This window comes from Arachis hypogaea, chromosome 19 (assembly GCF_003086295.3).
Source record: "Arachis hypogaea cultivar Tifrunner chromosome 19, arahy.Tifrunner.gnm2.J5K5, whole genome shotgun sequence".
Lineage (NCBI taxonomy): Eukaryota > Viridiplantae > Streptophyta > Magnoliopsida > Fabales > Fabaceae > Arachis > Arachis hypogaea.
In genome coordinates, this window is record NC_092054.1 from 60,136,896 (window position 1) to 60,164,485 (window position 27,590).

At 39.2% G+C, this 27,590-nt stretch overlaps 1 non-coding gene across 1 annotated transcript; it reads right to left on the reverse strand.

Moving 5' to 3' along the window:
- Window positions 1-11,871: 11,871 nt before the first annotated feature.
- LOC112780791 (small nucleolar RNA R71) lies at window positions 11,872-11,979 on the reverse strand. Its single transcript, XR_003191606.1, has one exon. It is a non-coding gene; the product is annotated as a small nucleolar RNA R71 (small nucleolar RNA).
- Between the last annotated feature and the right edge of the window lie 15,611 nt (window positions 11,980-27,590).

Genomic DNA, 27,590 nt, shown 5'->3' on the forward strand with positions numbered 1-27,590 from the left:
CCAAGTATGATGCATATAAGTGGGAAATAAAATAAACATAGAAATGCCAACCCAAGTGAGCCAAGAAATGAACTTGGTGCAAGTCAAGGAAATCTCAATGTCAAAAATGGCCAGTTCAATTCTAGGTAGCACATTTGAAATCAAAACAATTTCTAAAAATTTAGACAGTATTCTGACAGTAAATCGGATGTTCCCGGATAGCAAGTAGCAGCAAAAATAGGGTATATGAATCCAGCAAATAGGTAACAAACAAGATGTAAACACGGATTGCATATACAAGTAAAAGACACTAATGAAATCAGCAGGGCAGCAGTGAAACAAATCTTATAAAACAGAAGCAGCATAGCAGTTACAAGAGTTCATAGAGCATCACACCGCATTATTCAGCAAAGCAACAATATTAAGCCATTCAGATAACAAGAACGGAGCACTTATCAGGCCTAGAATCCTCTAAGCTCATCCTATCTACCTAACAGCATACATATCTATCTAATCTAACATGCAGAATCAATCACTAATCTATCTAATGATAACAACCAAAATTAATTGAAATAGTAAGAAAACAAAGCAGTTGAGGTAAGGGGGTGGTGAACCTGGGATGCAGAAGTAAAACAAAAATGGAGAATGAAGGGGGAAGACAGCAGCGCCTCCCAGTAGTGGTGATGGTGTGGAAGAGCTCGCGGCGGCGCAGTGGGCGTCGCGGCGGCGTAGGAAGAGGAGCGGCGCCGAACAGGGCAGAAGTGAGTGATGGTGGCCGAGAGAGGAAGAAGAAGCAGGAAAGGGTTAAATGTGAGAAGAAGGGGGAAAGAGTGATGATGAAGGTGGCGGAGAGTACACCGGTGATTGTGGCGGGGTTGGGTTGTCGGAAGGAGAACAGAGAGGGGTGCGGTGATAGAGGGAAGTGAAAAGAGAAGGGAGAAAAGGAAAGAAGGAGAGAGGAGACGGCGGCGGCGATGGGCACCGGCGTTGGCGTTTCGGTGGCGGCCGAAGCTGGGCCTGGTGGTTAGGTGGTTGGTTGCAGGAGGTATAGAGAACGTTGGGAGAGAAAGGGGTTAGGGCACGCGAATGGTGGTGTTCTCGCGTCCCTGGGGTTTTATGGAATTTGAATCCACGCGTACGCGTCCTGGACGCGTCCGCGTGGGTGGGCGAAAACAGGATGGACACGGAAGCGCAATGTGCGCTCATGCTTGGTGGCGAGAGTGCACGTTGACGCGTACGCGGGACGTACGCGTCCGCGTGGGCTGCAGCTTGCACGAGAAGCGCATTGTACGCGTGGTGTTTGCGCAACTCTTGGGTCATATGTATGGGAACTGTGTCAGCGCATCGACGCGTACGCGTCATGTGCACGGACGCGTGCATGTGATTGTGCCCCACGCGCAATGTTCGCGCTGCATTCGCCTAACTCTCTGGTTTCGTGTGTGAATCTGTATTCCCTTATCGACGCATGCGTATATAGTGTGCGCACGCATCCCTGCTCTCTCTTTTTTTTTTTTTACAGAAATACTGGAAACAGCTTAAAAATTCCCTAAACTCTACCTACAACTCAAAACCAACAACAAATGCAAATTGAATAAAAATTTCAAAAGAAAACAAATATAACTTGCACTTCAAGAAACTAACAACCAAAACATTAAGGCATGACTATATAAAGAGTAAAACTACCTACAATGGTAACTCGAATCACTTATTAATTAAATATACAAGAGAGAATGGAAAGAGTATACCATGGTGGGGTGTCTCCCACCTAGCACTTTTATTTTAATCCTTAAGTTGGACATTTTGGAAGCTCTTCATCAAGGTGGCTTGTGTTTGTACTCATCCTTGAATCTCCAAGGATCTTTGCTCCTCAAATGGTTGACAGAAATTCCAACCGACTTCACCAAGCTTGGGTGAAGTTCGACCCAAGATATGAGTTTCCAAAGTTGGTCTTCCAAGTGTGATCCGGGATCCCATATCTTATTTTCGCACCCGTCTTCTAGATGATTTTCATGACTCTTCCATCCGGGTGGTTGACACATAGAAGTCTCTTTAGAAAGCCAAAGTCTCCTCCTAGACCCACACAAAGTAGCATTCATCCAATCATGATCCCTATGCTTTGAAGATTCGACCTTAATGAGCCTAATACTATACTTCCAACCACTACACAACTCCCTCTTGGAGGTTGTGTGAAGTCCAATTCAATATCAACTTCACATCCAATGGAAGGGTCTTCAGCGAGATCACCAATGTCAATTGGCTTGGAGTTGTCTTCAAGAACTTCAATTTCTTGTCCAATGGGAGGTAATTCAATATTGGATAGAAAGTCATTGATAATTGAATCCATCTCTTGATCAACCTCTTCAAATTCTTCAATTTTGATATACTCCGTAGGTTGTTGAGATTCTGATGGTGGTTCCACATCTCCTAGATCTTCAACCACTTTTTCTTTTTCTTCAATAATTGTAGGTTTCTCCAGTGGTTCCAATACAAAACCCAACTCCTCCTTCTCTACTGGAGTTGTCAACTTCATGCTTTGCTCTTCTTCCGCTCTTTCACATGTGGCTACGGAGGCACCATGAGTGTTCAAGCATTGGTAGGCTAAAGTATGCACTACCTCGGTCAAGTTAGTCACAAACTCTAGGGTGTTCCTTTGCATATCCGCTTGTCCTTGAAGTAGCAAAGTGAGAGAGTCGTCTATTGGAGTTTGGGGTGGATAAGAGGGTTCATCATTTTGGAGAAATAGTTTATAGTAGGAAGGTGGTTCCTCTTGGTAAGGGTACGGAGATGATGTGTATTGAGGTGGTTCTTGGTAGTAATCATGATAGGGTTGTGGTGCTTCTAAAGGTTCTTGCTCATAATAGTGACAAGGATATGGTATGGGTGATTAGTCATATGATGGATATGGATCATATGAAGGTGCTTGGTAAGGAAAGGCCTGTGAGGATGGTTGAGGTTCATGTTGAGGATAAGGTTTATCGGCATATGATGGTGGTAATTGATTGTCATAAAAAGATTCACCATAGCCATTGAATTGACATGCATTAGGATGGGAATTATACCGATAAGTGTCCGGAGGTTGTTGCCAATAGGAGTGATCAATTCCTTGAGGCTCTTTCCATCTTTGTTGGTTTCATCCTTGATACATGTGGTCATTGAAGTTCACATTTCCTACAACACAATTAGAACCAAACTCATAGCCAAAAGGGTAAGACTTCATAATGGAAAAGCAATACTGGCTAACTTCTAAAGCTAACAAAAACTAACAAACAAGCAAAAAACAACATATTCACGATATTCACATATATACAATAACCAATAACAAGGCACACAATTGCAATCCCCAGCAACGGCGCCATTTTGATGAATGGTTTTTTGATAGTATAGAATTTCTCAATTGAAATCTCGTCGAGGTATAGTTTCTAAACCAACAATAACCCTTTCATAAAAAAGATTGTTTGTCACAAGTACAAACCCCTAAAATTATAAACCGAAGTATTTAAACCTTGGGTCGTCTCTCAAAGGAATTGTAGGGTAGTGTTCTTGTTATTGGCCATGGATATGTATATTTTGGGGTTTTGATTAGGAAACAAGGAAAGTAAATGATGAGGGAAATCAAATGACAAAAAGGTCTTGGCAATGTTTGGTGGTCAAGGATCTCTATCCTTATCACTAACCATAATATGATAATTACAAGGATTAATCCCACTAAGTCATCCTCTAACAAGTAAAGGAAAGTCAAGCGAGTTATATCAATCCAAGTCCATAGGTCCTAGCTATTCACTAATTGAATTAATGAGAGCTAGAGTTAATGGCTACCAACTATCAATTACTTGGACATTAGTAACTCAAGAATTCCTAAGTTACCTTCCCAAGCTAAGAGCATAAAATTCTACTCTAACATCTTCTCAAGCATTTTAACAAACACTTGGAAGGTATAAAAGGAAAGCATAGTAAACTGATAACAACAATGAATTCTAACTACTATTTATTGCAAGGAATTAACAACAACAATAAAAAAGAACATTATTGACATGAATTACCTCAAATTGAATTGGAAAAAAGTAGAAGAGACAAGAGTAAATCTACAACAAAGCATAGTAACAAAATAGAAGAAACTACAACAAAGGAATAGAAGAATGATGAATGTAACAACAAAGAATTGAGAAGTAGAAGTAGAAGGAAGCATGAATTAAACCATAGATCTAAGCTTATTAACCTAGACCTTATTCTAATCCTAGAGAGAAGTGAGAGCTTCTCTCTCTAAAACTAACTAATCCTAATCCTAATGTGTGTGAATGATGAAAGTCCCCCTTTGCTCTTCAATCCTAGGTCCTTAAATGCATTTTGGCGCCAAAGTTGGTTGCAAACTGGGCACCACACCTTCTGAGAACTCGCTGGGCACATTTTCACTTTAAAATCACGTGCCAGCATCGACGCGTATGCGTACAGCACGTGTGCGCGTCCCTGGAAATTTTACCATCCACGCGTGCGCGTCTAGTGCGCGTGCATGTGGATGAGCGCATCCAAATCTTTGGCTTTTCCATGTGTTCTCCACTTTGCATGCTTTCCTATTCTTTGCTTTGTCTATTCCTAGCCTTTTCAATCCTGAAATCACTAGCAAACATATCAAGGCATCTAGTTGAATCAAAGGAAGATTAAAATAATCAGGTTAAGGGTCTAAAAGCATGTTTTCACATTTGAGCACAAATTAAGGGAGAATCACAAGACCATGCTATTTCATTGAATAAATGTGAGAAAAGGTTGATAAAAGACTCCAAATTCAACAAAAGATAAACCCTAAAAAGGGGGTTTATCAATCCTCGTGAGCCCAAGGGATGAACCGATTGTGCTTCATTGCATACTCCGTGTCTTTTTCTTTCATTCTATTTAGGTTATCTGCTTGATATTTCATAGCATGCTTGTTTGTGAGTGCCTGTTTTGGGATAATTGAAGCATTGAGCTTGTGATATTAAGACTAATCACCTTGATATCAATTTTTAGTGTGGACAGGACCTTGAATGCCGACTCGTGAACAAGGTCGAACACGTACTCGAAGAGAGGATGATGGTAACCCGTCGACGGAAAATCATACTGAATTCGTGATTCAAGATTATAGGTGCATGGCTCTTGCTGATTTCCTTAGGAGTGGTCCACCGCAGTTTACCAGAAAAGTCGATGCGTTGGAGGCTAACCGATCGTTTCGAGATGTAGAGAAATTTTTACACACTCATCTTGTTCCCGAAGTATAGTCCGTACAAATAGTAATCCGTATGTTAAAGGGAAGCGCTTATCTTTGGTGGCAGGAGCTGTACCGTGCCTCATAGGTGGAATTGACCAATATACCTTGGGATAAGTTCATGACAGAGTCTTACAGAAAATATTTCTCGCAAGCAATCCGCATCGCAGAGGAATTGGAGTTAAGGCAGTTGAAGCAGGAAGATATGTTTGTAGCTAAGTATACCCAGAAATTTAACAACTTGTGCCGTTTCTCAAAAACTTGCCAAGAAAATCCAGCCGATTATGAAGAGTAGGCTTGTATTCAGTACGAGAGGGGACTCACAAGAGAGATCTTCAATTAGGTTGTTCCATGGGTTGGGCCTTGACTTTAGAAGATCAGAATGAGACTACTCCAGATGTGCCACGTAGGCTTGGGTTAGGCCTATGTCAGTATGTCACTAATGTGATGGACTGGGGCATATGTCCATGCATTGTCCATATGGGAGGACTCCAGATGCAGATCGATTGCAATAACAAGGTAGAGGTAAGCATATAAAATTGGTATAGAATGTTTCTAGGACATACGTTTAACTTATTTATATCTTATGGGACGTTGCCATTAGGGCTGGGCGAACTTAGTGATTTGTCGGAGGAACCAATGGGAAAGGATAATTCTGGTGGATGCAACCGAGCAATTCAGACTCTTAGTGACAAATAATCAAAGTGACACAGTAGAAGGCATGACAGAGCATCGATATGGTAGGACTATGATGGATGAAATGCTTTAACGACTTAATTAGGTTGGCAATTTTAAGTAGCAGAACACTTCATGGAAGGAGGAGCAGTTGTAACTGAGGGTTATATACTCTTGGCGGTGAATGCAACTCTGCGTGAATTACATGAATATGCAGTGATTGTGAATATGCGGTGATATCCTTTGGGTTGACAAATGCACCTGCTGTGTTCATGGATTACATGAACAGAGTCTTTTATCCCTTTTTGGATAAGTTTGTGGTGGTATTCATAGATGACTGATGAACTGAAGATTGATGGTTTAGAATTCACAATAAATTCTCGTTGCAAGTATAGTTTCTAAACCAAGCAATAATCCTTTCATACAAAAACTTGTTTGTCACTAAAGCAAACCCAATAAAATTGATAACCGAAGTATTGAAACCTCGGGTCGTCTTCTCAAGGAATTGCAGGGAGGTATGATTTATTATTGGTTATGTAAAAAGATATATTTTTGGGTTTTTGAAAGGTTGAACAAGGAAAATAAATTGCAAGGAATTAAATTAATAATTGTAAAAACTCTTGGAAAATAATTATGAAAACTGGACGTCCTATCCTAGTTATCCTTATCAATTATGATGAGAATTGGATTTTGCTCCCACCTGATTAACCTCGAACTATTAAGGTAAGTTAAGTGGATAAATAAATTTGATTCCTAAAGTCCTAGTCAACTCCTAAGGAAAGACTAGAGTTATAGGAATTCGAATCAATCAGCAGAGATAACAATTATCAATCACAATGAGTTTGATAACTCAAGAGTCTCCAATTAATCAATTAAAGCCAAGAATACACAAAGCTAAATAAAAATCATAAACCTGAAATACCTCAAATTGTATTAAATAGAAAATTAATCTAAACATAAAGAGTTCATAAACCACATTGAGAAAATAAATAAAAGGAACATTGAACCTGTAATTGAAGAAGATGAAATCCTAATCCTAAGAAAAATCCTAATCTAAATCCTAAGAGAGAGGAGCGAGCCCCTCTCCCTAGAAACTACATCTAAACCTAAAATTATGAATTATGAAAAGTTTCTTGAGTCTCTGCATGTTCCCTGACTTTAATCTGTGTTTCTGGGCCGAAAACTGGGTCAAAACGCGACCTGAAATCACCTCTAGCATTTTCTGAGATTTCTGCAGATCGCGCATGTCACGCGTACGCGTCGGTCACGTGCACGCGTTGCTGGTCGTTTTGGCGTGTCACGCGTTCGCGTCAAGCACGCGCTCGCGTCGCTTTGCAGAATTCCAATCCACGCGTACGCGTCAGGCACGTGCACGCGTCAGGCACGTGCACGCGTCAGGCACATGCACGCGTCACTGCAATTTCTCTATTTCGCGCGGTCGCGTTAGCCATGCATCTGCGTCACTTCTCACTGGTCATCTCCTTAGTTTCTTGTGTTCCTTCCATTTTTGCGAGCTTCATCTCCATTCTCTATGCCATTCCTGCCCTATGAAGTCTGAAACACTTAACACACGGATCACGACATCGAATGGTATAAAGCAGAACTAAAATATACAATTAAAAGACTTCTAGGAAGAATGTTTTCAATCATAGCATAAAACTAGGAAGGAATTGTAAATTCATGCAAATCATATGAATAAGTGAGTGAAGAGTTGATAAAAACCACTCAAATTAGAACAAGATAAACCATAAAATAATGGTTCATCAAACTCCCCACACTTAAACATTAGCATGTCCTCATGCTTAGCTTAAGGAGATAAAATAAATGAGTAGGGAAAAATAAGACTCAGGCAATGCAATGCAATGCAACCTATTGATGAACGGATAATTTATACGCTTTTTGGCATTATTTTTATATAGTTTTTAGTATGATTTGATTAGTTTTTAGTAAATTTTTATTAGTTTTTAAATAAAAATCACATTTCTGGACTTTACTATGAGTTTGTGTGTTTTTCTGTGATTTTAGGTATTTTCTGGCTGAAATTGAGGGACTTGAGCAAAAATCAGATTCAGAGGTTGAAGAAGGACTGCAGATGTTGTTGGATTCTGACCTCCCTACACTCAAAATAGATTTTCTGGAGCTACAGAACTCCAAATGGCACGCTCTCAATTGTGTTGGAAAGTAGACATCCAGGGCTTTCCAGAAATATATAATAGTTCATACTTTGCCCGAGTTTAGATGACACAAACTGGCGTTCAACGCCAGTTCCATGTTGCATTCTGGAGTTAAACGCCAGAAACAGGTTGCAAAGTGGAGTGAAACGCCAGAACCAGGTTATAAACTGGCGTTCAACTCCAAGAAAGACCTCTCCATGTGAAAGCTTCAATGCTCAGCCCAAGCACACACTAAGTGGGCCCCAGAAGTGGATTTCTGCATTATTTACTCATTCATGTAACCCTAGTAACTAGTTTAGCATAAATAGGACTTTTTACTATTGTACTTACATCTTTGGATTGTCTTTTGATCTTTTGATCATGTTTAGGGGGCTGGCCATTCGGCAATGCCTGGACCTTATTCTTATGTATTTTCAACGATAGAGTTTCTACACACCATAGATTAAGGTGTGGAGCTCTGCTGTTCCTCATGAATTAATGCAAAGTACTACTGTTTTTCTATTCAATTCAAGCCTATTTCTTCTCTAAGATATTCATTCGCACCCAAGAACATGATGAATGTGATGATTATGTGAAGCTCATCACCATTCTCACCTATGAACGCGTTCCTGACGACCACTTCCGTTCTACATGAAGATGAGATAGAATGAGTATCTCTTAGATATCTAATACAGGGGACCGAGTCCGAGATATTAGAGTCTTCGTGGTATAAGTTAGAACCCATGGATGGTCATTCCCGAGATCCGGAAAGTCTAAACCTTGTCCGTGGTATTTCCGAGTAGGATCTGGGAAGGGATGGCTGTGATGAGCTTCAAACTCGCGAGTGCTGGGCGTAGTGACAAACGCAAAAGGATAGTAAATCCTATTCTGGTATGATCGAGAACCGCCAGATGATTAGCCATGCAGTGACAGCGCATTGGACCATTTTCACAGAGAGGATGGGATGTAGCCATTGACAACGGTGATGTCCTACATACAGCTTGCCATGGAAAGGAGTAGGAATGATTGGATGAAGACAGCAGGAAAGCAGAGGTTCAGGAGGAACGAAAGCATCTCTATACGCTTATTTGAAATTCTCACTAATGAATTACATAAGTATCTCTATCCTAGTTTTATTTTATTTATATTTTTATTATCAATTCACTATAACCATTTGAATCCGCCTTTCTGAGATTTACAAGGTGACCATAGCTTGCTTCAGGCCGACAATCTCCGTGGGATCGACCCTTACTCACGTAAGGTTTATTACTTGGATGACCCAGTGCACTTGATGGTTAGTTGTGCGAAGTTGTGACAAAGTGTGATTCACGTTTGAGAGCACCAAGTCTTTGGCGCCATTGTTGATGATCGTAATTTCGCATACCAAGTTTTTGGCGCCGTTGCCAGGGATTGTTCGAGTTTGGACAACTGACGGTTCATCTTGTTGCTCAGATTAGGTAATTTTATTTTAATTTTAAGCTTTTTGTTTTTATTATTTTTTTTATTTTTGAAAAATTTTCAAAATAAATAAATAAATAAATAATATTTTCAAAAATAAATTATTCTATGGCTTCTGAATTTTTTAAGAAGGAATTCTAGAATTTCATGAGATATGTTGAAGCCTGGCTGGCTGTAAAGCCATGTCTAAATTCTTTTGGATTAAGGCTTCTTCTTCACATGCTTGAACTATGTATGCTGAAGCTTGGCTGGCCATTGGCCATGTCTAGTGTTTTGGACCGGAGCTTTCACTGAAAGCTTGGCTGGCTAGTGAGCCATGTCTAATTCCTGGATCGGAGCTTTAGACTAACATTGCAAGATTCCTGGAATTCTCATTAAAAATTTTGAAATCATTATTTCCTTTTTCAAAATAATTTTCGAAAAATATACAAAATTTTTTTAATAAAATTATAAAACAAAAAATAATTTGATGTTTCTTGCTTGAATCTAGTGTCAAGTCATAAGTTTGGTGTTAATTGCATGTTCTTAAAATTTGTGCATTTTTCGAAAACTCATGCATGTGTTCTTCATGTTCTTCAAGTTGTTCTTGACAAGTCTTCTTGTTTAATCTTTGCATTTTCTTGTTGTGCATCTTTTCTTGTTTCTCATATGCATTTTCAATTTGTTAGTGTCTCAACATTAAAAATTTTTAAGTTTGGTGTCTTGCATGTTTTTCTTTTCTTAAAAAAATTTTCAAAAATAAGTTCTTGGTGTTCATCTTGACATTCAAAGTATTCTTGGTATTCATCTTGACATTCAAAGTGTTCTTGCATGCATTGTGTGTTTTGATTCATAATTTTCATGTTTTGAGTCTTTTGGTTGTTTTTCTCTTTCTTCATTAAAAATTCAAAAATAAAAAAAATATCTTTCCCTTATTCTCTCATAAATTTTCGAAAATTTGAGTTGACTTTTTCAAAACTTTTTAAAATTTAGTTGTTTCTTATGAGTCAAGTCAAATTTTCAATTTAAAAACCTTATCTTTTTCAAATCTTTTTCAAAAATCAAATCATTTTCATTTTTCTTTCATAATTTTCGAAAATTTCAAATTGATTTTCAAAAAAATCTTTTTTATTTTGTTCATAATTTCAAAATCTATACTAACCATTAATGTGATTGATTCAAAAAGTTTTTAAGTTTGTTACTTGCCTAGTAAGAAAGGTTCAAGCTTTAAATTTTAAAATCATATCTTTGTGTTTCTTGTTAGTCAAGTAATCAACTTCAATTTTCAAAATCAAATCTTTTTAAATTTCTTTTTCAAATCTTTTTCAAAATAAGTTTCAATTACAACTTTTCCAAAATCAATTTCAAAATCTTTTCTAACTTCTTTTCTAACTTCTTATCTTTTCAAAAAAATTGATTTTCAAATTTTTTTCAATTAATCTTATCTTTTTGTTTGATTCTTATCTTTTTCAAAACTATCTAACTACTTTTCTCTCTCTAATTTTCGAAAATCCCTTCCCTCTTTTTCAAAATTCATTTTTATTTAGCTAATTGTTTTAAACTTTAATTTAATTTAATTTCATTTTTCTTTTTTGATTTTTGAATTTTAATTTTAATTTTAAATTAAAAACAAAAATATTTTTTCTTTTCAATTATCTTCGAAAATTCTCATCTCTCACCCCTTCTGTTTATTTACTAACACCCCTCTTTCACTCAAGAATTCGAACCCATTCCTCTCCCCTGTGTTTGGATTCTCACCTTTTTCTTTTTGCTACTCTTCTCTTTTTATACTTACATTAGGAATCTCTATACTGTGACATAGAGGATTCCATATTTTCTTTTCTATTTTCTTCTTTTTCATATGAGCAGGAACAAGGATAAGAACATTCTTGTTGAGACTGATCCTGAACCTGAAAGGACTCTGAAGAGGAAGCTAAGGGAAGCTAAAGCACAACTCCTGGAGAAAATCTGACTGAAATTTTTGAAAAAGAAGGAGACATGGCCGAAAATAATAACAATGCAAGGAAGATGCTTGGTGACTTTACTGCACCAAATTCCAATTTACATGGAAGAAGCATCTCAATCCCTGCCATTGGAGCAAACAATTTTGAGCTTAAACCTCAATTAGTTTCTCTGATGCAACAGAATTGCAAGTTTCATAGACTTCCATCAGAAGATCCTTTTCAGTTCTTAACTAAATTCTTGCAAATCTGTGATACTGTTAAGACCAATGGGGTTGATCCCGAGGTCTACAGGCTTATGCTTTTCCCATTTGCTGTAAGAGACAGAGCTAGAATATGGTTGGACTCTCAACCTAAGGATAGCTTGAACTCTTGGGATAAGCTGGTCACGGCTTTCTTAGCCAAGTTCTTTCCTCCTCAAAAGATTAGCAAACTTAGAGTGGATGTTCAAACCTTCAGACAGAAAGAAGGTGAATCCCTCTATGAAGCTTGGGAGAGATATAAGCAACTGACCAAAAAGTGCCCTTCTGACATGCTTTCAGAATGGACCATCTTGGATATATTCTATGATGGTCTGTCTGAGTTATCAAAGATGTCATTGGGCCATTCTGCAGGTGGATCCATTCACCTAAAGAAAACGCCTACAGAAGCTCAGGAACTCATTGACATGGTTGCTAATAACCAGTTCATGTACACTTCTGAGAGGAATCCTGTGAGTAATGGGACGCCTATGAGGAAGGGAGTTCTTGAAATTGATGCTCTGAATGCCATATTGGCTCAGAACAAAATATTGACTCAGCAAGTCAATATGATTTCTCAGAGTCTGAATGGATTGAAGGAATCATCCAACAGTACTATAGAGGCATCTTCTGTAGAAGAAGCTTATGATCCTGAGAACCCTGCAATAGCAGAGGTGAATTACATGGGTGAACCCTATGGAAACACCTATAATCCCTCATGGAAAAATCATCCAAATTTCTCATGGAAGGATTAACAAAAGCCTCAACAAGGCTTTAATAATGGTGGACGAAACAGGTTTAGTAATAGCAAGCCTTTTCCATCATCCACTCAGCAACAGACAGAGAATTCTGAGCAGAATCTATCTAGCTTAGCAAATATAATCTCTGATCTATCTAAGGCCACTTTAAGTTTCATAAATGAAACAAGGTCCTCCATTAGAAATTTGGAGGCACAAGTGGGCCAGCTGAGTAAAAGAGTCACTGAAACTCCTCCTAGTACTCTCCCAAGCAATACAGAAGAAAATTCCAAGAGAGACTGCAAGGCCATTGATTTGACCATCATGGCCGAACCTATAAGGGAGGGGGAGAACGTGAATCCTAGTGAGGAAGACCTCCTGGGATGCTCAGTGACCAATAAGGAGTTTCCCTTTGAGGAACCAAGGGAATCTGAGGCTCATCTAGAGACCATAGAGATTCCTTTGAACCTCCTTCTGCCCTTCATGAGCTCTGATGAGTATTCTTCTTCTGAAGAGAATGAAGATGTTACTGAAGAGAAAGTTACCAAGTACCTTGGTGCAATCATGAAGCTGAATGCCAAATTATTTGGTAATGAGACTTGGGAAGATGAACCTCCCTTGCTCACCAATGAACTAAATGCATTGGATAGGCAGAAATTACCTCAAAAGAAACAGGATCCTGGTAAATTCCTAATTCCCTGTAACATAGGCACCATGACCTTTGAGAAGGCTCTGTGTGACCTAGGGTCAGAAATAAACTTAATGCCACTCTCTGTAATGGAGAAACTTGGGATCTTTGAGGTGCAAGCTGCCAGAATCTCATTAGAAATGGCAGACAACTCAAGAAAACAGGCTTATGGACTAGTAGAGGACGTGTTAGTAAAGGTTGAAGGCCTTTACATCCCTGCTGATTTCATAATCCTAGACACTGGGAAGGATGAGGATGAATCCATCATCCTTGGAAGACCCTTCCTAGCCACAGCAAGAGCTGTGATTGATGTGGACAGAGGAGAGTTGATCCTTCAACTGAATGAGGATAACCTTGTGTTTAAAACTCAAGGATCTCCTTCTGTAACCATGGAGAGGAAGCATGAAAAGCTTCTCTCACTGCAGAGTCATCCAAAGCCCCCACAATTAAACTCTAAGTTTGGTGTTGGGAGGCCACAACCAAACTCTAAGTTTGGTGTTGAACCCCCACATTCAAACTCTAAGTTTGGTGTTGGGAGGTTCCAATAATGCTCTGAACATCTGTGAGGCTCCATGAGAGCTCACTGTCAAGCTATTGACATTAAAGAAGCGCTTGTTGGGAGGTAACCCAATGTTATTTAATTATATCTATTTTATTTTTATTGTTATTTTCGTGTTTTATTAGGTTGATGATCATGTGGAGTCACAAAAACTACTGAAAAATCAAAAACAAAATAAAAAACAACATTAAAAATAGCACACCCTGGAGGAGGAGCATTCTGGCATTTAAACGCTAGAAACAAGCATCTGTCTGGCGTTTAACGCCAGAAACAAGCACCAAGCTGGCGTTTAACGCCAGAAACAAGCATCTACCTGGCGTTAAACGCCAGATACAAGCTACATTTGGGCGTTTAACGCCAGAAACAGGCAACAGTCTGGCGTTAAACGCCAGGATTGCACAGCAAGGGCATTTTACACGCCTAAGTGGAGCAGGGATGTTAAGTCCTTGGCCCCCCTGGATCTGTGGACCCCACAGGATTCCCACCACTTCTTCTCTCCTCTCCACACCTTTTTATAACTCTCTTCCCTAAATACCCTTCAACAATCACCTCAATCACTCTTCCCCATCACCTCTTCACCATTTACATCCATCCACTCTTCCCTATAAACCCCACCTACCTACAAAATTCAAACTCTTTTCCCTCCCAAACCCAACCCTAATGGCCGAACCCTAATCCCTCCCCCACTCCTATATAAACCCCTCATTCCTTCTTCATTTTCACACAACACAACCCTCTCTTCTCCCCCTTGGCCGAATATACCTTCTCCCTCCATCTCCTCCTTCTTTTTCTTCTTCTCCTTCTTTCTTTCTTCTTTTGCTCAGGGACGAGCAAACATTTTAAGTTTGGTGTGGTAAAAAGCATTGCTTTTTGTCTTTTTTCATAACCATTAATGGCACCTAAGGCCAGAGAAACCTCAAGAAAGAGGAAAGGGAAGGCAATTGCTTCCACCTCTGAGCCATGGGAGATGGAGAGATTCATCTCAAAGGTCCATCAAGACTACTTCTATGAAGTTGTGGCCAAGAAGAAAGTGATCCCTGAGGTTCCTTTCAAGCTCAAAAAGAATGAGTATCCAGAGATCCGACTTGAGATCCAAAGAAGAGGTTGGGAAGTTCTTACCAAGCCCATTCAACAAGTCAGGATCTTAATAGTTCAAGAGTTCTATGCAAACGCATGGATCACTAGGAACCATGATCAAAGTGTGAACCTGAATTCAAAGCATTGGCTTACCATGGTTCGGGGAAAATACTTAGATTTCAGTCCGGAAAATGTAAGGCTGGCATTCAACTTGCCAATAATGGAAGAAAACGCACGCCCTACACTAGAAGGGTCAATTTTGATCAAAGGTTGGACCAAGTCTTCATGGACATATGTGTAGAAGGAGCTCAATGGAAAATTGACTCAAGAGGCAAGCCGGTTCAATTGAGAAGACTGGACCTTAAGCCTGTAGCTAGAGGATGGTTAGAGTTTATTCAACGCTCAATCATTCCTACTAGCAACCGGTCTGAAGTTATTATAGACCGGGCCATCATGATCCATAGTATCATGATTGGGGAGGAAGTAGAGGTTCATGAGATTATACCTCAAGAGCTCTACAAGGTGGCTGACAAGTCATCCACTTTGGCAAGGTTAGCCTTCCCTCACCTCATTTGCCACCTATGCAATTCGGCTGGGATTGACATAGAGGGAGACATCCTCATTGAAGAGGATAAGCCCATCACTAAGAAAAGGATGGAGCAAACAAGAGATCATGGACCTTAACAAGAGCATGAGGAAATTTCTCACCATGAATTCCCTGAGATGCCTCAGGGGATGCACTTTCCTCCACAGAATTATTGGGAGCAAATCAACACTTCCTTAGGAGAATTAAGTTCCAACATGGGACAACTGAGGATGGAGCACCAAGAGCACTCCATCATCCTCCATGAGATTAGAGAAGACCAAAGAGCTATAAGGGAGGAGCAACAAAGACAAGGAAAAGACATAGAGGAGCTCAAGAGCACCATTGGTTCTTTAAGAAGAGGAAGACGCCACCCTCACTAAGGTGGATGCGTTCCTTAATCTCCTTGTTCTTATTTTCTTGTTTTTCGTTTACTATGCTTTATGTTTATGTTTGTGTCTGATTACATGATCATTAGTATTTAAGTGTCTATGCCTTAAGTTATGAATGTCCTATGAATCCATTACCTCTCTTAAATGAAAAATGTTTTAATTACAAAAGAACAAGAAGTACATGGTTTCAAATTCATCCTTGAAATTAGTTTAATTATTTTGATGTGGTGACAATACTTTTTGTTTTCTGAATGAATGCTTGAACAGTGCATATGTCTTTTGAATTTGTGGCTTATGAATGTTAAATATGTTGGCTCTTGAAAGAATGATGAAAAAGGAGAAATATTGTTGATAATCTGAAAAATCATAAAACTGATTCTTGAAGCAAGAAAAAGCAGTGAATGCAAAAGCTTGCAGAAAAAAAATGTGAAAAAAAATGGCAAAAAAAAAAAAAAAGAGAAAGAAAGAAAAAGAAAAAGCAAGCAGAAAAAGCCAAAAGCTCTTTAAACCAAAAGACAAGAGCAAAAAGCCAATAGCCCTTAAAACCAAAAGGCAAGGGTAATAAAAAGGATCCAAGGCTTTGAGCATCAGTGGATAGGAGGGCCTAAAGGAATAAAATCCTGGTCTAAGCGGCTAAACCAAGCTGTCCCTAACCATGTGCTTGTGGCGTGAAGGTGTCAAGTGAAAGCTTGAGACTGAGCGGTTAAAGTCAAGGTCCAAAGCAAAAAAAAAAAAGAGTGTGCTTAAGAACCTTGGACACCTCTAATTGGGGACTTTAGCAAAGCTGAGTCACAATCTGAAAAGGTTCACCCAGTTATGTGTCTGTGGCATTTATGTATCCGGTGGTAATACTGGAAAACAAAGTGCTTAGGGCCACGACCAAGACTCATAAAGTAGCTGTGTTCAAGAATCAACATACTGAACTAGGAGAATAAATAACATTATCTAAATTCTAAGTTCCTATAGATGCCAATCATTCTGAACTTCAAGGGATAAAGTGAGATGCCAAAACTATTCAAGAGGCAAAAAGCTACTAGTCCCGCTCATCTGATTGGAGCTAAGTTTCACTGATATTTTGGAATTTATAGTATATTCTCTTCTTTTTATCCTATTTGATTTTCAGTTGCTTGGGGACAAGCAACAATTTAAGTTTGGTGTTGTGATGAGCGGATAATTTATACGCTTTTTGGCATTGTTTTTATATAGTTTTTAGTATGATTTGATTAGTTTTTAGTATATTTCTATTAGTTTTTAAATAAAAATCACATTTCTGGACTTTACTATGAGTTTGTATATTTTTCTGTGATTTCAGGTATTTTCTGGCTGAAATTGAGGGACTTGAGCAAAAATCAGATTCAGAGGTTGAAGAAGGACTGCAGATGCTGTTGGATTCTGACCTCTCTGCACTAAAAGTGGATTTTCTAGAGCTACAGAACTCCAAATGGCCCACTCTTAATTGCGTTGAAAAGTAGACATCCAGGGCTTTCCAGCAATATATAATAGTCCATACTTTACCCGAGTTTAGACGATGCAAACTGGTGTTCAATGCCAGTTCCATGTTGCATTCTGGAGTTAAATGCCAGAAACAGGTTGCAAAGTGGAGTTAAACGCCAGAAACATGTTATAAACTGGCGTTCAACTCCAAGAAAGACCTCTCCATGTGAAAGCTTCAATGCTCAGCCCAAGCACACACCAAGTGGGCCCCAGAAGTGGATTTGTGCATCATTTACTCATTCTTGTATCCCTAGTAACTAGTTTAGCATAAATAGGACTTTTTACTATTGTATTTACATCTTTGGATTGTCTTTTGATCTTTTGATTACGTTTAGGGGGCTGGCCATTCGGCCATGCCTGGACCTTATTCTTATGTATTTTCAACTGTAGAGTTTCTACACACTATAGATTAAGGTGTGGAGCTCTGCTGTTCCTCATGAATTAATGCAAAGTACTACTATTTTTTTATTCAATTCAAGCCTATTTTTCTCTAAGATATTCATTCGCACCCAAGAACATGATGAATGTGATGATTATGTGATGCTCATAACCATTCTCACCTATGAACGCGTGTCTGACGACCACTTCCGTTCTATATGAAGATGAGATATAATGAGTATCTCTTAGATATCTAATACAGGGGACCGATTCTGAGATATTAGAGTCTTCGTGGTATAAGTTAGAACCCATGGATGGCCATTCCCGAGATCCAGAAAGTCTAAACCTTGTTTGTGGTATTCCGAGTAGGATCTGGGAAAGAATGGCTGTGACGAGCTTCAAACTCGCGAGTGCTGGGCGTAGTGACAGACGCAAAAGGATAGTAAATCCTATTCCGGTATGATCGAGAACCGCCAGATGATTAGCCATGCAGTGATAGCGCATTGGACCATTTTCACAGAGAGGATGGGATGTAGCCATTGACAACGGTGATGCCCTACATACAGCTTGCCATGGAAAGGAGTAGGAATGATTGGATGAAGACAGCAGGAAAGCGGAGGTTCAGGAGGAATGAAAGCATCTCTATACGCTTATCTGAAATTCTCACCAATGAATTACATAAGTATCTCTATCCTAGTTTATATTTTATTTATATTTTTATTATCAATTCACCATAACCATTTGAATCCGCCTGACTGAGATTTACAAGGTGACCATAGCTTGCTTCAGGCCGACAATCTCCGTGGGATCGACCCTTACTCACGTAAGGTTTATTACTTGGACGACCCAGTGCACTTGCTGGTTAGTTGTGCAAAGTTGTGACAAAGTGTGATTCACATTTGAGAGCACCAAGTCTTTGGCGCTTTTGTTGATGATCGCAATTTCGCATACTACCTATGTATATGAATGCAACTATATGCTAAAATGATTCTATCTACTTGGTTAAAAGTAAACAAGCTCTCCAAGACAAATACAAACCAAATTCTACTAATTCAAATCATACAATAAAAACAAGTAAACTTGTAAGAAGACAGCTCATGAAAGCAGGGAACATAGAATGAAGCACTGAACCCTCACTGGTAGTGTATATCACTCTAACTCTCAAGTGTCTATGGTCAATCACTCTACTCTTCTCTAGTCGTGCTTTCTAAACCTTGTTCTTCATCTAACAAATCAACAAATATTTAGCACATCAATGCAAATATCATGAGGTCTTTTCAGGGTTGTAATGGGGCTGAGGAAAAGGTAAGGATGCATGTATGGCCAAGTGAGCTAAAATATGAATCCTTGACTAACCTAAGCTCTTACCTAACACACACACACACTCTATGTAATTCTAAAATCACATCTAGCTACCCATAATTCCCACTTTTGCATCACATACTCATGTACCAAATTTTTTATTTTACTTTTATCACATGTGCATTGATATTTTATTAAAGCTTAACATTGGGGTAATTTTGTCCCCTTATTTATTTACTTATTTATTGAATATTTTTTTGGATTTTTTTTTGAAAAACAAACATAACTTATCAATGCACATGGATTTTCCATTATTTTTCTATTTTGGTTTTTTTTTCATGAGTAGGTTCCTAAATTCCCAATATTAAAATAAATTAGAAACATAACACATTCCCTTATTCACCCATGTTCCCATAGTTTCCTCACACTCAATTGATATACAATCTCTAACTTAAGCTAACCAAAGATTCATTTGGGGTGATTAATTGTTTTTCTGCTTAAGGCTAGTGATGTGGTTATAGAACAGAAGGGGATTAAAAAGCTCAAAGTGGCTAACAAGGGTGACATAAAATGGTAGGCTTATTTGGGATAAGTGAGAAAAAACAAGTAATGGCCTCAATCATATGCAACCATGTAAATACACTAAATAATGGACATATAGAATGGAACAAAGCAAAGATTATAGTCATAGGGAAGAAAACACACAAGCATAAAAATTTATGGTTAAATAATGTAACCATGTAAATAAGCTCAAAATCTCACAGGTTGTGTGTTCTTTGGCTCAAAAACCATGTACCAAATACAACTTCAAACAAATTTAAATAATTTTAATTTTTTTAAATTTAAATTAGTGAAATTTTTCAAAGATAGGGTTCTAGAAAGAAACTTATTATTGTTTTTTCAACCAAGTAGTACTTAAATGCAAACTATCAACTACACATGCAATCTATTACGCAATGCAACAATGAACTAATAAAGAAAATTTAAACATTGGTGTTGAGACAGGAAGGTACTAACCCGCGGAGATCGGTATCGACCTCCCCACACTTAAAGATTGCACCGTCCTCGGTGCATGCTGAGATGTACAAGTGGATGGGTGGCTCCAACTGATGCTTTTCTCCAAGGATTGTGCAGATGGACTTATTTGTCTCCCCATTTAGAAGCTTTTCCTTTCCCTTCTTTGGTGGCCATCCTGAAAGAAGAGGAAAAGAAGAAAAGTAACCCAAAACTAAATAAAGGTGGGTTAATGCCAAATAATAGGGGTCTCAATTACATGGTAGCTACAACATGTAAGTGAGAAAATAGTGGAAGTAAATGGCATATCAATAGTGAAAAAGTTGCAACAATGGGAAAGAGAGTGTGGGTAATGCAAGATAATATAAGTGCATATCAATGCAAAAGGAATATTAGTATTATAAAAATTAGCATTGACTTATGAATAATAATACCCGATCAGAATCAAACAAGTCATGAAGCACCGGAATAGTGCAAGAGAAGATGCAATAGTTGAATAAGAAAATTTAACACCAATGGAAAAATAACAAGTTTAGAAAAGAAAATAAAAATATGCACAAAATTAAAATGCAATGAATGAAGATATGTAAATGCAATAAAGAAAATAGGATGAAAGAGAGTATGTAAAGGAATGAAGGATAAGAGAGTAAGGAAAGGAGGAAGACAGAAGTAGAGAAGATAGAAGAAAAGGGAGGGAAATCGAAAACGGGACGCGACGCGGGCACGTAGGGCACGCGTGCGCGTAAAAACTGAATTCGCCATGTGAAACGTAAGCGTCGCCCACGCGTACGCGTGGGTGGTCTTGGAAGCAAAAGGACGCACGCGCATCAGGGACGCGTACGCGTGGGTCACTTTGTGCTCCCAGCGCAATTCCAACTCAAGGGCAACTTAACTCTCTGACTAAACACCATTGACGTCGATTTTCCATGGTCACGCGTGCGCGTGGATGACGCGCATGCGTGGAGAGCTGATTTCGCAAACGATGTGGACGCGTCAGGGATGCGTTCACGTGGATGCGTTGGTGCCAAGGGCACGCTTCCAACCACGCTCCCGTGTGACTTTCTGTTCATTTCCCTTTCTTTGGTTATGCACCTATGACGCGGACGCGTCAGCGACGCTCGCGCGTCGCGTGCTGCTTTTTTTTTTTAAGCAGTATGTAGAATGCAAAATGCAGAATGCAGATGACTATGCAGAAATTATGAATGAACACGAATAAAAATAAAATAAAATAAAACTTAGAACAAAAAGGAAAGAATATACCATGGTGGGCTGTCCCCCACCTAGCACTTTTAGTTAAAGTCCTTAAGTTGGACATTTGTTGAGCTCTTTGTCATGGAGGCTTGTGCTTGAATTCATCCTGAAACTGCCACCAATGCTTGGACTTCCAATAATTATCATTATTCTCAAGTGGATTTTCCAAGCCATGAGGGAGTTCTTCACAAGTCTTGAGCTCCCAAAGTGGATCCTCGTGTATGCCTGGATCCCAAATCCTGTTTCTGCACCCGTCTTCAAGTGGAACATGATGATTGCATCCGGGTGGTAAGCAATCTGAATTCTCTACAGAGTACCAAACTCTTCTTTTAGATTTAACCAAATTATCACCAGTTGAGCCCTTACATCTAGCTCTTGAAATATCAACTTTGAGGAGCCTTGATTTGCAACTCCAACCACTAAACAGTCTCCTCTTACGCTTTATGCCACAAAGCTTCCTGAGTTGGCCGTCCGTTTCAAGAATACCGTACTCAAGTGGGATAGGAAGACGAACAGAGATAAGTTTTACCCACTCAAGTGAAGGAGTAAACGAAAACCTAGGTGGAAAAGTCTCCAACGTTCTTGACAAAGCGTACTCAACTCCCGTCCGCCCTTTTCTAAGGATTTTTTGCTTCCACATTATTCTCAGACTCAATCAGAAAACAGTCTTCATATTCAGGGAGTTCAATTGCGGATGTAGATTTATTACTAGGAGGACTTGATGCATGATCTTTATCACCAAGGGAACTTACTTCTCGATCTTTCCCATCCAAGTCTTCATAAGGAATATGCCATGGAGGTTGTGCACTGGCCTTCTTGACATCAATTTCAATCTTATTGGAGGAGTACTCTACAATTCTAGATTTCCATGGAGGTTCAGCATCTCTTAAATCTTCAACCACTTCTTCCTCTGCAACTATTATGGCTTCCTCCACTTGTTCTAATACAAAGCCATGTTCCTCATTGTCCACCGGAGTTTCTAGTGTCTCCTTCATGCTACGCTCTTCTTTTGATTCTCCACATGTAGCCATGGGAGTACTTTGAGTGCACAGATATTGGAAAGCTAATTTATTTACTACCTCGGTGAAGGCAGTCACGAATTCTAGTACTCCCCGTTTCATTTCTCTTTGCCCTTGAAGAAGAACACCAATAGTGTCATGCATTGAAGGTTGAGGTGGATATGAGGGCTCATTAGTTGGGAGGAAAAGTTCATGATAAGAGGGTGGTTCATCACTCTCCATCTTTTCCACTTGTTGCACAGCACACTTCAATTCCTTGTTCTCAAGTTGAGATTCTTTAGCCATGAAAGCTTCAGGTGCTATTCGGTTTACCGCTCAGTCCAATTGACGCAGGGTTGCTTGAAATTGATCCATTGTTTCCTTGAGACGATCCCTTCACTCTTGTTCTGCTCGGATATCATAAGTAGGATCATAAAGCTCTTGGATTGATGGATATGGATGTGGTGTATATGGAGGTGGTGGTCCTTGGGAGTAACTGGGTTAGAATTGGGGTGGATCTATGTATGGCTCATATGGTGGTTGATATGGTGGATAAGGGTTAGAATCATGTGATGGTGTTTGGTAGTAGGGGGCTTGTGAGTATGGTGGTCCAGAGTTGTGTTGAGGAGGTGGTTCATAAGCATATGGTGGGACTTGTTGGTAAGGGGGTCCACCATATTCATCATCTTGGTACGCTATCTTGAATGGCTCTTGACCATAGTAATTTGGTGGGTGATGGTTGTCACGAAGGGGTCCACCATAACTATTGTCTCGACATGCATTATTGAATGGTCGTCGTCCATGGTACATGGGAAGGTGTTGTTGCCTAAAGGGTTGATCAGATCCTCGTGGCTCGGTCCATCTCTGATTGTTTTGACTTTTGACCTTGATGCATGTTCCTGTTATAGCTTCCATTCCTTTCAACAATATTAGAGCCAAACTCAAAGCGACGGGGGTGAGAACTCATAATAGTTAATAAAAATTAAAAACAAAAGTAAAAACAAATAAACAAGCAAAATAAAATATTTACAATAACCAATAATAAGGCACATGTTTGCAATTTCCCAGCAACGGTGCCATTTTGATGAACTGAAGATTGATGGTTTAGAATTCACAATAAATTCTCGTTGCAAGTATAGTTTCTAAACCGAGCAATAATCCTTTCATACAAAAACTTGTTTGTCACTTAAGCAAACCCAATAAAATTGATAACCGAAGTATTGAAACCTCAGGTCGTCTTCTCAAGGAATTGCAGGGAGGTATGATTTATTATTGGTTATGTAAAAAGATATATTTTTGGGTTTTTGAAAGGTTGAACAAGGAAAATAAATTGCAAGGAATTAAATTAATAATTGTAAAAACTCTTGGCAAATAATTATAAAAACTGGACGTCCTATCCTAGTTATCCTTATCAATTATGATGAGAATTGGATTTTGCTCCCACCTGATTAACCTCGAACTATGAAGGTAAGTTAAGTGGATAAATCAATTTGATTCCTAAAGTCCTAGTCAACTCCTAAGGAAAGACTAGAGTTATAGGAATTCGAATCAATTAAAGAGTCTCCAATTAATCAATTAAAGCCAAGAATACACAAAGCTAAGTAAAAATCATAAACCTGAAATACCTCAAATTGTATTAAATAGAAAATCAATCTAAACATAAAGAGTTCATAAACCACATTGAGAAAATAAATAAAAGGAACATTGAACCTGTAATTGAAGAAGATGAAATCCTAATCCTAAGAAAAATCCTAAGAGAGAGGAGAGAGCCCCTCTCCCTAGAAACTACATCTAAACCTAAAATTATGAATTATGAAAAGCTTCTTGAGTCTCTGCATGTTCCCTGACTTTAATCTGTGTTTCTGGGCCAAAAACTGGGTCAAAACGCGGCCCGAAATCGCCCCCAGCATTTTCTGAGATTTCTGCAGATCGCGCATGTCACGCGTACGCGTCGGTCATGCGCACGCGTCGCTAGTCGTTTTGGCGTGTCACGCGTTCGCGTCAAGCACGCGCTCGTGTCGCTTTGCAAAATTCCAATCCACGCGTACGCGTCACTGCAACTTCTCCATTTCGCGCGGTCGCGTGAGCCATGTGTCTGCGTCGCTTCTCGCTGGTTATATCCTTAGTTTCTTGTGTTTCTTCCATTTTTGCGAGCTTCCTCTCCATTCTCTAAGCCATTCCTGCCCTATGAAGCCTGAAACACTTAACACACGGATCACGGCGTCGAATGGTATAAAGGAGAACTAAAATATACAATTAAAAGACTTCTTGGAAGCATGTTTTCAATCATAGCATAAAACTAGGAAGAAATTGTAAATTCATGCAAATCATATGAATAAGTGAGTGAAGAGTTGATAAAAACCACTCAAATCAGCACAGGATAAACCATAAAATAATGGTTCATCAATGACATACTAGTTTACTCAAAGATGGCAGAAGAGCACGAAGAGCACCTAAGGATTGTGTTACAAATCCTGAAAGAGCGTAAATTGTATGCTAAATTGTCTAAGTGCGAGTTCTGGAAGGAGGAGGTGAAATTCTTAGGTCACCTGGTGAGTAAAGGAGGGATAGCAGTAGATCCATCGAAAATGGAGGCCGTGATGGAATGAGAGAGGCCGACTACAGTAACAGAGGTTAGGAGTTTTTTGGGATTGGCTAGATATTATCAAATATTCATCAATGGATTTTCTCAAATTGCATTACCGATGACTAAGTTAACCCGGAAGGAGGTGCCGTTTGTGTGGACGTCGGAATGTGAGGAGATCTTTCAAGCTTTAAAGGAGAAATTAACTTCAGCGCCTGTTTTAATTTTGCCAGAACAGCATGAGCCGTTTGAAGCATTGTTATCAAATCCGGCTCGACCCGGCCAGTTTGATCGGAAACCCGATCACCTGACCATGGCGAGCAACTCGTTGAACTGGCTGTGCAGTAGACCCGGTTCGACCTGACGGGTTTTTGTTAAAACCGGTGATTCGAATGGTTAATTTAACCCGATCTGGGTCTTTCCATTTTTTTAAAATACCTAATGCCCCCTCCCCTCTGAATGAAAGTATGAAACCCTGATGCTCCCCTTAACCCCCAACGGTCATCCTCATCTCTCTGCTCTCTCGACCCCACCACCACCCCCAACCGCAAATGCCCTAATCTGATTCGTAGTGACCCTCAAGCCTCAACGTCTCTCCTCTGATGTCTCTTTCTTGCCACACTCTCCCTCAAGCTCCCTCACCTATCTCACGCCACTCCCATCTCTGGCGCGTCACTTCATTCTTAGTCTGGCACTCACCATTTTGGAATCATCTTCGTCACGTTCTATGTCTTCACAGAACCACCTTGCTGGGCTCGCTTCGTTGGTGACAGAACCAGACAGAACCACACAGAACCCAGTCATGCACTTTTGCCTATGCTTGTCGTTGCCGCAAGCAGAGGCAGTAGGTCCTGGTGGGCATGTCTTGTTCGTCTTCTTTCTTGGAGCCTCGCCGTTAGCTTCCTTGGTGCAACCCGATTTGGTGAGTTCCAACAAATTCCCATTTCTTTCTTATTTCAATTTTGTTGTTGTAATTCATTACTGTAGTTTGATTTTGTTATTGAAAGTTAAATTTATTGCTGAAAGCTAAATGTGTTGCTGCAGTTTGTTCCTGATTATCACTGAATGTTGAATTTGTTGTCATGCTAAAATAATCACTTAACTTCAATTTATCCATTGCTGAATGAATTTGTTTCTGATTAAACGTTGAGTTTGTTGCTGTAATAAGCACTCACATGAATTTTTTTGTTATTGAAAATCATGACCAAGTTAAATTTGTTTTTGATTATCATCACGATTGAAGCTATTGTTGTCTTGGTGAAATAATTACTTGGCTAAATTAAGTATGGATGAGAACCTCACCACTAGAGTTAGAATAATACTTGCAGGCACTTAATTAAATGATTAATACTAATTGATTGATGTTAAAAAAGCATGTAATGTTGTTAATGTGAATTTGATTTGTTTATGATAGCTATATTGAGGAATGAAGTAGGATGGTTCCATGAGGAGGAACACAACTCAAGCCTGGTGGCAGCGAGGCTTGCAACATATATAGCTGATTCAAGTCTGCCATTGCTAAGAGAATTTCAGTCATTTCACAGAGCATAATTTTGTTGCAATAAATCTTCTTTGTAGTTAAAGTTTTTGTTGCCATAAATCATCATTGAACTTTAATTTACTTATTGTGTTATGTTTTTCTCTCTTTATTTAAATTGAGAAAATATTTTGTATTACTAACTAATTTATTATATATTTTTGCAATATTCGTTATGTTTAAGAATTAATACTTAAATTTTGTTAGTGTGTTTGTGAAGACATATTTTTGAAATTTTAATTTTAAGCTTATTTTTTTATAATTTTATATATTCCGGGTGAATCAGTGACCCATCGATTGAACCAGTGACTCGGTGATCCAGTCGTATGACCGGGTTGATTGCCTGTTCAGTTCTGATAACTGTGGTTTGAAGTGTATTGTGATGCTTCGTTGAAGGGTTTAGGTTGTGTATTAATTCAACACCGTAATGTGGTAGCTTATGCTTCGCATCAGCTAAGACCACATGAGGTGAATTACCCAACTCATAACTTGGAATTAGCGGCAGTGGTGTTTGTGTTGAAGATTTGGAGGTACTACTTGTACGGAGTGAGGTTTAGAATCTTTTCTGATCACAAGAGTCTGAAGTACACCTTTGATTAGAAAGAGCTCAATATGTGTCAGAGGAGATGGATGGAGTTCTGGTGCGCGTGTATACAAAAGCCACACTATTTTGTACAGCAGCAGTACTAGCAAGTGTACTGGGTCGTCCAAGTAATACCTGAGCGAGTCAGGGTCGTTTCCATGAGGATTGTGGCTTGAAGCAAGCTATGGTTGTCTTACAGGTCTTAGTCAGGCAGAATCAGAAGAAGTTAACTAATAGGAATTATATGCTGGGAATAGAGTTGAGAGTTGGAGTTGCTTTGTCTTTCTGAAGTAACTCTGGTACTACTGTCTTCTTTACTTGTGAATGATCTTCTTCTATGGTAGGCTGTAAGTGATCAAAGCCATTGTCCTTGGTCATTGATCTCTTCTGCTACAGGTTGAACACAGCCATGGCCATTGGCCGTGGTTATTCAATCTGACGAAGGGTGAAGCGCATAGCAGTCCATTCTCTTGGCGATCCTACTCAAAACGCCACAGACAAGGTCGAATCTTCTGGATCAGAAAATTTTACTTCTTTGGATTCTAGCCTATACCACAGAGACCCTAATCTCCCCAGAAATTGGCTGAACTGGTGTCTCGAGAAGTCCCCAACGAAGTTGTGGATTAACCGTTTGAGAGATGTATAAATATAGCTGTTAGCTCGTGCTTTTCTTTTAGGTACTTACGCGAACCCAAGTAAACACGGGTGTTATTCAGGCATGTTCGTCTTATTG